This window comes from Chionomys nivalis, chromosome 25, assembly GCF_950005125.1.
Source record: "Chionomys nivalis chromosome 25, mChiNiv1.1, whole genome shotgun sequence".
NCBI lineage: Eukaryota > Metazoa > Chordata > Mammalia > Rodentia > Cricetidae > Chionomys > Chionomys nivalis.
Window position 1 is genome coordinate 42,485,753 of NC_080110.1, and position 13,235 is coordinate 42,498,987.

Sequence of the window (13,235 nt, forward strand, 5' to 3'; positions counted from 1 at the left end):
GATGAGGCCAAGAACAGACATAGAGTCGGGGCACAGGGCCAGGGCCCACGTTGTTGTGACTGAATGAGGCAAAAGCTCTTGTTAGGATGTTAAAGACTCACAGCTCTATCACCATGAGCCAGCGTGCTTCAGAGACAACACCAAGGAGAGTAAGGCAAGATGGCTAGAAGAAGAATATATTGGCATGTTCATGTGCCTGAAGAAGAACTCATATCCAAGACAATCAAAGGACTACAAACACCAGCAAAATGTTAACCTATTTAAAGCCAGAGAAACAATTTATCTAGACCTCCTCTATGAGGTACATGAATGGCCAATAGGTCCATGCAGACCCCTGTACTCCACACGTCAGGGAACTGGAGATGTGATCCACACACCACATTGACTAAAGCTGGTTTAGTAAAAGAAGTTGAAAAACGGGTTGGAGAGATGGCTCAGTGGTTAAGAGCATTGCCTGCTCTTCCAAAGGTCAGAAGTTCGATTCCTGGAAATCACATAATTGCTCTCAAAAGGAGGTTTGGTGCCCTCTACTGGCAACATAAGGAAGAGGCATGAGAGATGGCTCCGTGGTTAAGATCATTGCCTCCTCTTCCAACCTCCTGAATTCAATTCCAGGCAACCACATAATGGCTCACAACCATCTGCAATGAGGTCCTGTGCCCTCTTTTGGATACAAAAATAAGAGCTGGGGTGTTAGCTCAGTGGAAAAGAGCTTTGGCTGCCCTTCCAAAGGTCAGAAGTTCCATTCCTGGCAATCCCATAATTGCTCTCAAAAGGTAGATTTGGTGCCCTTTACTGGCAAAAAAGAAGAGGCATGAGAGATGGTTCAGTGCTTAAGAGCATTGCCTGCTCTTAGAACCTCCTGAAATCAATTGCAGGCAACCACATAATGATTCACAACCATCTGCCATGAGGTCTTGTGCCCTCTTTTGGCTACAGTAAGAAAAGCTGGAGAGATAGGTCAGTGGTTAAGAACATTGGCTGCCCTTCCGAAGGTCAGAAGTTCGATTCCTGGCTACCAAATAATTGCTCTCAAAAGGAGGTTTGGCGCCCTCTAGTGGCACCACAAGGAAGAGGCAAGAGAGATGGCTCTGTGGTAAAGAGCATTGCCTGCTGAGTTTGATGAGACCACAGACAGACATAGAGTCAGGGCCAAGGGCCAGGGCCCGCGTTGTTGTGACTGAATGAGGCAAAAGCTTTTGTTAGGATGTTAAAGGCTCACAGCTCTATCACCACGAGCCAGCGTGCTTCAGAGACAACACCAAGGAGAGTAAGGCAAGATGACTAGAAGAAGAAAATACAGGCATGTTCATGTTCCTGAAGAAGAACTCACATCCAAGACATCCAAAGGACGACAAACACCAGCAAAAGGTGTACCAATTTTAAGCCAGAGAAATAATTTATCTAGACCTCCTCTATGAGGTACACGAACGGCCAATAGGTAAACGGAGACCCCTGTACTCCACATGTTAGGGAAATGGAGATGTGATCCACACACCACATTGAGTAAACCTGGTTTAGTAAAAGAAGTTGAAAAACGGGTTGGAGAGATGGCTCAGTGGTTAAGAGCATTGCCTGCTCTTCCAAAGTTCAGAAGTTCGATTCCTGGGAATCACATAGTTGCTCTCAAAATGAGGTTTGGTGCCCTCTACTGGCAACAGAGGGGAGAGGCAGGAGAGATGGCTCAGTGGTTAAGAGCATTGCCTGCTGAGGTTGATGAGGCCAAGTTGACACATACAGCCAGAACCCACGTTGTTGTCTCAGAATCAGGCAACACATTTTGTTAGGATAGTAAAGAGTCACAGCTCTATCAGCATGAGCCTGCATGCTTCAGGGACACCACCAAGCAGAATGAGGAAAGATGGTTAGAAGAAGAAAATACAGGCATGTTCATGTTCCTTAAGAAGAACTCACATCCAAGACATCCAAAGGACGACAAACACCAGCAAAAGGTTTACCAATTTAAAGCCAGACAAACAATTTATCTAGACTTCATCTATGAGGTACGCGAACGGCCAATATGTCCATGGAGACCCCTGTACTCCACATGTTAGTGGAATGCAGATATGATCCACACACCACATTGAGTAAACCTGGTTTAGTTCAAGAAGTTGAAAAACGGGTTGGAGAGATGGCTCAGTGGTTAAGAACATTGCCTGCTCTTCCAACCTCCTGAACTGAATTCCAGGCAACCACATAATGGCTCACAACCAACTGCAATGAGGTCTTGTGCCCTCTTTTGGATACAGAAAGAAGAGCTGGGGAGATAGCTCAGTGGTTAAGAGCTTTGGTTGCCCTTCCAAAGGTCAGAAGTTCGATTCCTGGGAACCACGGAATTGCTCTCAATAGGAGGTTTGGCGCCCTCTAGTGGCACCACAAGGAAGAGGCAGAAAGATGGCTCTGTGGTAAAGAGCTTTGCCTGCTGAGTTTGATGAGGCCAAGAACAGACATAGAGTCGGGGCACAGGGCCAGGGACCACGTTGTAGTGACTGAATGAGGCAAAAGCTCTTGTTAGGATGTTAAAGACTCACAGCTCTATCACCATGAGCCAGCGTGCTTCAGAGACAACATCAAGGAGAGTAAGGCAAGATGGCTAGAAGAAGAAAATATTGGCATGTTCATGTGCCTGAAGAAGAACTCATATCCAAGAAAATCAAAGGACGACAAACACCAGTAAAATGTTAACCTATTTAAAGACAGAGAAACAATTCATCTAGACCTCCTCTATGAGGTACATGAATGGCCAATAGGTCCGTGCAGACCCCTGTACTCCACATGTCAGGGAAATGGAGATGTGATCCACACACCACATTGACTAAAGCTGGTTTAGTAAAAGAAGTTGAAAAACGGGCTGGAGAGATGGCTCAGTGGTTAAGAGCATTGCCTGCTCTTCCAAAGATCAGAAGTTCGATTCCTGGTAACCACATAATTGCTCTCAAAAGGAGGTTTGGTGCCCTCTACTGGCAACAGAGGGGAGAGGCAGGAGAGATGGCTCAGTGGTTAAGAGCATTGCCTGCTCTTCCAAAGTTCAGAAGTTCGATTCCTGGAAATCACATAATTGCTCTCAAAATGAGGTTTGGTGCCCTCTTCTGGCAACAGAAGGAAGAGGCAGGAGAGATGGCTCAGTGGTTAAGAGCATTGCCTGCTGAGGTTGATGAGGCCAAGTGGACACATACAGCCAGGGCCCACGTTGTTGTCTCAGAATCAGGCAACACATTTTGTTAGGATAATAAAGACTCACAGCTCTATCAGCATGAGCCTGCATGCTTCAGGGACACCACCAAGCAGAATGAGGAAAGATGGTTAGAAGAAGAAAATACAGGCATGTTCATGTTCCTTAAGAAGAACTCACATCCAAGACATCCAAAGGACGACAAACACCAGCAAAAGGTTTACCAATTTAAAGCCAGACAAACAATTTATCTAGACTTCATCTATGAGGTACGCGAACGGCCAATATGTCCATGGAGACCCCTGTACTCCACATGTTAGTGGAATGCAGATATGATCCACACACCACATTGAGTAAACCTGGTTTAGTTCAAGAAGTTGAAAAACGGGTTGGAGAAATGGCTCAGTGGTTAAGAACATGGCCTGCTCTTCCAACCCCCTGAACTGAATTCCAGGCAACCACATAATGGCTCACAACCATCTGCAATGAGGTCTTGTGCCTTCTTTTGGATACAGAAAGAAGAGCTGGGGAGATAGCTCAGTGGTTAAGAGCTTTGCCTGCCCTTCCAAAGGTCAGAAGCTCGATTCCTGGCAACCACGTAATTGCTCTCAAAAGGAGGTTTGGTGCCCTCTACTGGCAACAGAAGGAAGATGCAAGAGAGATGGCTCAATGGTTAAGAGAATTGCCTGCTCTTCCAACCTCCTGAATTCAATTCCAGGCGACCACATAATGGGTGACAACCATCTGCCATGAGGTCTTGTGCCCTCTTTTGGCTACAGTAAGAAGAGCTGGAGAGACAGCTCAGTGGTTAAGAGCATTGGTTGCCCTTCCAAAGGTCAGAAGTTCGATTCCTGGGAACCACGTAATTGCTCTCAAAAGGAGGTTTGGCGCCCTCTAGTGGCACCACAAGGAAGAGGCAGGAAAGATGGCTCTGTGGTAAAGAGCTTTGCCTGCTGAGTTTGATGAGGCCAAGAACAGACATAGAGTCGGGGCACAGAGCCAGGGCCCACGTTGTTGTGACTGAATGAGGCAAAAGCTCTTGTTAGGATGTTAAAGACTCACAGCTCTATCACCATGAGCCAGCGTGCTTCAGAGACAACACCAAGGAGAGTAAGGCAAGATGGCTAGAAGAAGAAAATATTGGCATGTTCATGTGCCTGAAGAAGAACTCATATCCAAGACAATCAAAGGACTACAAACACCAGCAAAATGTTAACCTATTTAAAGCCAGAGAAACAATTTATCTAGACCTCCTCTATGAGGTACATGAATGGCCAATAGGACCATGCAGACCCCTGTACTCCACACGTCAGGGAAATGGAGATGTGATCCACACACCACATTGACTAAAGCTGGTTTAGTAAAAGAAGTTGAAAAACGGGTTGGAGAGATGGCTCAGTGGTTAAGAGCATTGCCTGCTCTTCCAAAGGTCAGAAGTTCGATTCCTGGAAATCACATAATTGCTCTCAAAAGGAGGTTTGGTGCCCTCTACTGGCAACATAAGGAAGAGGCATGAGAGATGGCTCCGTGGTTAAGATCATTGCCTCCTCTTCCAACCTCCTGAATTCAATTCCAGGCAACCACATAATGGCTCACAACCATCTGCAATGAGGTCTTGTGCCCTCTTTTGGATACAAAAATAAGAGCTGGGGTGTTAGCTCAGTGGATAAGAGCTTTGGCTGCCCTTCCAAAGGTCAGAAGTTCCATTCCTGGCAATCCCATAATTGCTCTCAAAAGGTAGATTTGGTGCCCTTTACTGGCAAAAAGAAGAGGCATGAGAGATGGTTCAGTGCTTAAGAGCATTGCCTGCTCTTAGAACCTCCTGAAATCAATTGCAGGCAACTACATAATGATTCACAACCATCTGCCATGAGGTCTTGTGCCCTCTTTTGGCTACAGTAAGAAAAGCTGGAGAGACAGGTCAGTGGTTAAGAACGTTGGCTGCCCTTCCGAAGGTCAGAAGTTCGATTCCTGGCTACCAAATAATTGCTCTCAAAAGGAGGTTTGGCGCCCTCTAGTGGCACCACAAGGAAGAGGCAAGAGAGATGGCTCTGTGGTAAAGAGCATTGCCTGCTGAGTTTGATGAGACCACATACAGACATAGAGTCAGGGCCAAGGGCCAGGGCCCGCGTTGTTGTGACTGAATGAGGCAAAAGCTTTTATTAGGATGTTAAATGCTCACAGCTCTATCACCACGAGCCAGCGTGCTTCAGAGACAACACCAAGGAGAGTAAGGCAAGATGACTAGAAGAAGAAAATACAGGCATGTTCATGTTCCTGAAGAAGAACTCACATCCAAGACATCCAAAGGACGACAAACACCAGCAAAAGGTGTACCAATTTTAAGCCAGAGAAACAATTTATCTAGACCTCCTCTATGAGGTACACGAATGGCCAATAGGTCCACGGAGACCCCTGTACTCCACATGTTAGGGAAATGGAGATGTGATCCACACACCACATTGAGTAAACCTGGTTTAGTAAAAGAAGTTGAAAAACGGGTTGGAGAGATGGCTCAGTGGTTAAGAGCATTGCCTGCTCTTCCAAAGTTCAGAAGTTCGATTCCTTGGAATCACATAGTTGCTCTCAAAATGAGGTTTGGTGCCCTCTACTGGCAACAGAGGGGAGAGGCAGGAGAGATGGCTCCGTGGTTAAGAGCATTGCCTGCTCTTCCAAAGTTCAGAAGTTCGATTCCTGGAAATCACATAATTGCTCTCAAAATGAGGTTTGGTGCCCTCTACTGGCAACAGAAGGAAGAGGCAGGAGAGATGGCTCAGTGGTTAAGAGCATTGCCTGCTGAGGTTGATGAGGCCAAGTGGACACATACAGCCAGGGCCCAAGTTGTTGTCTCAGAATCAGGCAACACATTTTGTTAGGATAATAAAAACTCACAGCTCTATCAGCATGAGCCTGCATGCTTCAGGGACACAACCAAGCAAATGAGGAAAGATGGTTAGAAGAAGAAAATACAGGCATGTTCATGTTCCTTAAGAAGAACTCACATCCAAGACATCCAAAGGACGACAAACACCAGCAAAAGGTTTACCAATTTAAAGCCAGACAAACAATTTATCTAGACTTCATCTATGAGGTACGCGAACGGCCAATATGTCCATGGAGACCCCTGTCCTCCACATGTTAGTGGAATGCAGATATGATCCACACACCACATTGAGTAAACCTGGTTAAGTTCAAGAAGTTGAAAAACAGGTTGTAGAGATGGCTCAGTGGTTAAGAACATTGCCTGCTCTTCCAACCTCCTGAATTCAATTCCAGGCATCCACATAATGGGTCACAACCATCTGCCATGAGGTCTTGTGCCCTCTGTTAGCTACAGTACGAAGAGCTGGAGAGACAGCTCAGTGGTTAAGAGCATTGGTTGCCCTTCCAAAGGTCAGAAGTTCGATTCCTGGGAACCACGTAATTGCTCTCAAAAGGATGTTTGGCGCCCTCTAGTGGCACCACAAGGAAGAGGCAGGAAGGATGGCTCTGTGGTAAAGACCTTTGCCTGCTGAGTTTGATGAGGCCAAGAACAGACATAGAGTCGGGGCACAGGGCCAGGGCCCACGTTGTTGTGACTGAATGAGGCAAAAGCTCTTGTTAGGATGTTAAAGACTCACACCTCTATCACCATGAGCCAGCGTGCTTCAGAGACAACACCAAGGAGAGTAAGGCAAGATGGCTAGAAGAAGAAAATATTGGCGTGTTCATGTGCCTGAAAAAGAACTCATATCCAAGACAATCAAAGGACTACAAACACCAGCAAAATTTTAACCTATTTAAAGCCAGAGAAACAATTTATCTAGACCTCCTCTATGAGGTACATGAATGGCCAATAGGTCCATGCAGACAACTGTACTCCACACGTCAGGGAAATGGAGATGTGATCCACACACCACATTGACTAAAGCTGGTGTAGTAAAAGAAGTTGAAAAACGGGTTGGAGAGATGGCTCAGTGGTTAAGAGCATTGCCTGCTCTTCCAAAGGTCAGAAGTTCGATTCCTGGAAATCACATAATTGCTCTCAAAAGGAGGTTTGGTGCCCTCTACTGGCAACATAAGGAAGAGGCATGAGAGATGGCTCCGTGGTTAAGATCATTGCCTCGTCTTCCAACCTCCTGAATTCAATTCCAGGCAACCACATAATGGCTCACAACCATCTGCAATGAGGTATTGTGCCCTCTTTTGGATACAAAAATAAGAGCTGGGGTGTTAGCTCAGTGGATAAGAGCTTTGGCTGCCCTTCCAAAGGTCAGAAGTTCCATTCCTGGCAATCCCATAATTGCTCTCAAAAGGTAGATTTGGTGCCCTTTACTGGCAAAAAAGAAGAGGCATGAGAGATGGTTCAGTGCTTAAGAGCATTGCCTGCTCTTAGAACCTCCTGAAATCAATTGCAGGCAACCACATAATGATTCACAACCATCTGCCATGAGGTCTTGTGCCCTCTTTTGGCTACAGTAAGAAAAGCTGGAGAGATAGGTCAGTGGTTAAGAACATTAGCTGCCCTTCCTAAGGTCAGAAGTTCGATTCCTGGCTACCAAATAATTGCTCTCAAATGGAGGTTTGGCGCCCTCTAGTGGCACCACAAGGAAGAGGCAAGAGAGATGGCTCTGTGGTAAAGAGCATTGCCTGCTGAGTTTGATGAGACCACAGACAGACATAGAGTCAGGGCCAAGGGCCAGGGCCCGTGTTGTTGTGACTGAATGAGGCAAAAGCTTTTGTTAGGATGTTAAAGGCTCACAGCTCTATCACCACGAGCCAGCGTGCTTCAGAGACAACACCAAGGAGAGTAAGTCAAGATGGCTAGAAGAAGAAAATACAGGCATGTTCATGTTCCTGAAGAAGAACTCACATCCAAGACATCCAAAGGACGACAAACACCAGCAAAAGGTGTACCAATTTTAAGCCAGAGAAACAATTTATCTAGACCTCCTCTATGAGGTACACGAACGGCCAATAGGTCCAAGGAGACCCCTGTACTCCACATGTTAGGGAAATGGAGATGTGATCCACACACCACATTGAGTAAACCTGGTTTAGTAAAAGAAGTTGAAAAACGGGTTGGAGAGATGGCTCAGTGGTTAAGAGCATTGCCTGCTCTTCCAAAGTTCAGAAGTTCGATTCCTGGGAATCACATAGTTGCTCTCAAAATGAGGTTTGGTGCCCTCTACTGGCAACAGAGGGGAGAGGCAGGAGAGATGGCTCAGTGGTTAAGAGCATTGCCTGCTGAGGTTGATGAGGCCAAGTGGACACATACAGCCAGGGCCCACGTTCTTGTCTCAGAATCAGGCAACACATTTTGTTAGGATAATAAAAACTCACAGCTCTATCAGCATGAGCCTGCATGCTTCAGGGACACCACCAAGCAGAATGAGGAAAGATGGTTAGAAGAAGAAAATACAGGCATGTTCATGTTCCTTAAGAAGAACTCACATCCAAGACATCCAAAGGACGACAAACACCAGCAAAAGGTTTACCAATTTAACGCCAGACAAACAATTTATCTAGACTTCATCTATGAGGTACGCGAACGGCCAATATGTCCATGGAGACCCCTGTACTCCACATGTTAGTGGAATGCAGATATGATCCACACACCACATTGAGTAAACCTGGTTTAGTTCAAGAAGTTGAAAAACGGGTTGGAGAGATGGCTCAGTGGTTAAGAACATTGCCTGCTCTTCCAACCTCCTGAACTGAATTCCAGGCAACCACATAATGGCTCACAACCATCTGCAATAAGGTCTTGTGCCCTCTTTTGGATACAGAAAGAAGAGCTGGGGAGATAGCTCAGTGGTTAAGAGCTTTGCCTGCCCTTCCAAAGGTCAGAAGTTCGATTCCTGTCAACCACATAATTGCTCTCAAAAGGAGGTTTGGTGCCCTCTACTGGCAACAGAAGGAAGATGCAAGAGAGATGGCTCAATGGTTAAGAGAATTGCCTGCTCTTCCAACCTCCTGAATTCAATTCCAGGCGACCACATAATGGGTCACAACCATCTGCCATGAGGTCTTGTGCCCTCTTTTGGCTACAGTAAGAAGAGCTGGAGAGACAGCTCAGTGGTTAAGAGCATTGGTTGCCCTTCCAAAGGTCAGAAGTTCGATTCCTGGGAACCACGTGATTGCTCTCAAAAGGAGGTTTGGCGCCCTCTAGGGGCACCACAAGGAAGAGGCAGGAAAGATGGCTCTGTGGTAAAGAGCTTTGCCTGCTGAGTTTGATGAGGCTAAGAACAGACATAGAGTCGGGGCACAGGGCCAGGGACCACGTTGTTGTGACTGAATGAGGCAAAAGCTCTTGTTAGGATGTTAAAGACTCACAGCTCTATCACCATGAGCCAGCGTGCTTCAGAGACAACACCAAGGAGAGTAAGGCAAGATGGCTAGAAGATGAATATATTGGCATGTACATGTGCCTGAAGAAGAACTCATATCCAAGACAATCAAAGGACTACAAACACCAGTAAAATGTTAACCTATTTAAAGCCAGAGAAACAATTTATCTAGACCTCCTCTATGAGGTACATGAATGGCCAATAGGTCCATGCAGACCCCTGTACTCCACACGTCAGGGAAATGGAGATGTGATCCACACACCACATTGACTAAAGCTGGTTTAGTAAAAGAAGTTGAAAAACGGGTTGGAGAGACGGCTCAGTGGTTAAGAGCATTGCCTGCTCTTCCAAAGGTCAGAAGTTCGATTCCTGGAAATCACATAATTGCTCTCAAAAGGAGGTTTGGTGCCCTCTACTGGCAACATAAGGAAGAGGCATGAGAGATGGCTCCGTGGTTAAGATCATTGCCTCCTCTTCCAACCTCCTGAATTCAATTCCAGGCAACCACATAATGGCTCACAACCATCTGCAATGAGGTCTTGTGCCCTCGTTTGGATAAAAAAATAAGAGCTGGGGTGTTAGCTCAGTGGATAAGAGCTTTGGCTGCCCTTCCAAAGGTCAGAAGTTCCATTCCTGGCAATCCCATAATTGCTCTCAAAAGGTAGTTTTGGTGCCCTTTACTGGCAAAAAAGAAGAGGCATGAGAGATGGTTCAGTGCTTAAGAGCATTGCCTGCTCTTACAACCTCCTGAAATCAATTGCAGGCAACCACATAATGATTCACAACCATCTGCCATGAGGTCTTGTGCCCTCTTTTGGCTACAGTAAGAAAAGCTGGAGAGATAGGTCAGTGGTTAAGAACATTGGCTGCCCTTCCGAAGGTCAGAAGTTCGATTCCTGGCTACCAAATAATTGCTCTCAAAAGGAGGTTTGGCGCCCTCTAGTGGCACCACAAGGAAGAGGCAAGAGAGATGGCTCTGTGGTAAAGAGCATTGCCTGCTGAGTTTGATGAGACCACATACAGACATAGAGTCAGGGCCAAGGGCCAGGGCCCGCGTTGTTGTGACTGAATGAGGCAAAAGCTTTTGTTAGGATGTTAAAGGCTCACAGCTCTATCACCACGAGCCAGCGTGCTTCAGAGACAACACCAAGGAGAGTAAGGCAAGATGACTAGAAGAAGAAAATACAGGCATGTTCATGTTCCTGAAGAAGAACTCACATCCAAGACATCCAAAGGACGACAAACACCAGCAAAAGGTGTACCAATTTTAAGCCAGAGAAACAATTTATCTAGACCTCCTCTATGAGGTACACGAACGGCCAATAGGTCCACGGAGACCCCTGTACTCCACATGTTAGGGAAATGGAGATGTGATCCACACACCACATTGAGTAAACCTGGTTTAGTAAAAGAAGTTGAAAAACGGGTTGGAGAGATGGCTCAGTGGTTAAGAGCATTGCCTGCTCTTCCAAAGTTCAGAAGTTCGATTCCTGGGAATCACATAGTTGCTCTCAAAATGAGGTTTGGTGCCCTCTACTGGCAACAGAGGGGAGAGGCAGGAGAGATGGCTCAGTGGTTAAGAGCATTGCCTGCTGAGGTTGATGAGGCCAAGTGGACACATACAGCCAGGGCCCACGTTGTTGTCTCAGAATCAGGCAACACATTTTGTTAGGATAATGAAAACTCACAGCTCTATCAGCATGAGCCTGCATGCTTCAGGGACACCACCAAGCAGAATGAGGAAAGATGGTTAGAAGAAGAAAATACAGGCATGTTCATGTTCCTTAAGAAGAACTCACATCCAAGACATCCAAAGGACGACAAACACCAGCAAAAGGTTTACCAATTTAACGCCAGACAAACAATTTATCTAGACTTCATCTATGAGGTACGCGAACGGCCAATATGTCCATGGAGACCCCTGTACTCCACATGTTAGTGGAATGCAGATATGATCCACACACCACATTGAGTAAACCTGGTTTAGTTCAAGAAGTTGAAAAACGGGTTGGAGAGATGGCTCAGTGGTTAAGAACATTGCCTGCTCTTCCAACCTCCTGAACTGAATTCCAGGCAACCACATAATGGCTCACAACCATCTGCAATAAGGTCTTGTGCCCTCTTTTGGATACAGAAAGAAGAGCTGGGGAGATAGCTCAGTGGTTAAGAGCTTTGCCTGCCCTTCCAAAGGTCAGAAGTTCGATTCCTGTCAACCACATAATTGCTCTCAAAAGGAGGTTTGGTGCCCTCTACTGGCAACAGAAGGAAGATGCAAGAGAGATGGCTCAATGGTTAAGAGAATTGCCTGCTCTTCCAACCTCCTGAATTCAATTCCAGGCGACCACATAATGGGTCACAACCATCTGCCATGAGGTCTTGTGCCCTCTTTTGGCTACAGTAAGAAGAGCTGGAGAGACAGCTCAGTGGTTAAGAGCATTGGTTGCCCTTCCAAAGGTCAGAAGTTCGATTCCTGGGAACCACGTGATTGCTCTCAAAAGGAGGTTTGGCGCCCTCTAGGGGCACCACAAGGAAGAGGCAGGAAAGATGGCTCTGTGGTAAAGAGCTTTGCCTGCTGAGTTTGATGAGGCTAAGAACAGACATAGAGTCGGGGCACAGGGCCAGGGCCCACGTTGTTGTGACTGAATGAGGCAAAAGCTCTTGTTAGGATGTTAAAGACTCACAGCTCTATCACCATGAGCCAGCGTGCTTCAGAGACAACACCAAGGAGAGTAAGGCAAGATGGCTAGAAGAAGAATATATTGGCATGTACATGTGCCTGAAGAAGAACTCATATCCAAGACAATCAAAGGACTACAAACACCAGTAAAATGTTAACCTATTTAAAGCCAGAGAAACAATTTATCTAGACCTCCTCTATGAGGTACATGAATGGCCAATAGGTCCATGCAGACCCCTGTACTCCACACGTCAGGGAAATGGAGATGTGATCCACACACCACATTGACTAAAGCTGGTTTAGTAAAAGAAGTTGAAAAACGGGTTGGAGAGACGGCTCAGTGGTTAAGAGCATTGCCTGCTCTTCCAAAGGTCAGAAGTTCGATTCCTGGAAATCACATAATTGCTCTCAAAAGGAGGTTTGGTGCCCTCTACTGGCAACATAAGGAAGAGGCATGAGAGATGGCTCCGTGGTTAAGATCATTGCCTCCTCTTCCAACCTCCTGAATTCAATTCCAGGCAACCACATAATGGCTCACAACCATCTGCAATGAGGTCTTGTGCCCTCGTTTGGATAAAAAAATAAGAGCTGGGGTGTTAGCTCAGTGGATAAGAGCTTTGGCTGCCCTTCCAAAGGTCAGAAGTTCCATTCCTGGCAATCCCATAATTGCTCTCAAAAGGTAGATTTGGTGCCCTTTACTGGCAAAAAAGAAGAGGCATGAGAGATGGTTCAGTGCTTAAGAGCATTGCCTGCTCTTACAACCTCCTGAAATCAATTGCAGGCAACCACATAATGATTCACAACCATCTGCCATGAGGTCTTGTGCCCTCTTTTGGCTACAGTAAGAAAAGCTGGAGAGATAGGTCAGTGGTTAAGAACATTGGCTGCCCTTCCGAAGGTCAGAAGTTCGATTCCTGGCTACCAAATAATTGCTCTCAAAAGGAGGTTTGGCGCCCTCTAGTGGCACCACAAGGAAGAGGCAAGAGAGATGGCTCTGTGGTAAAGAGCATTGCCTGCTGAGTTTGATGAGACCACATACAGACATAGAGTCAGGGCC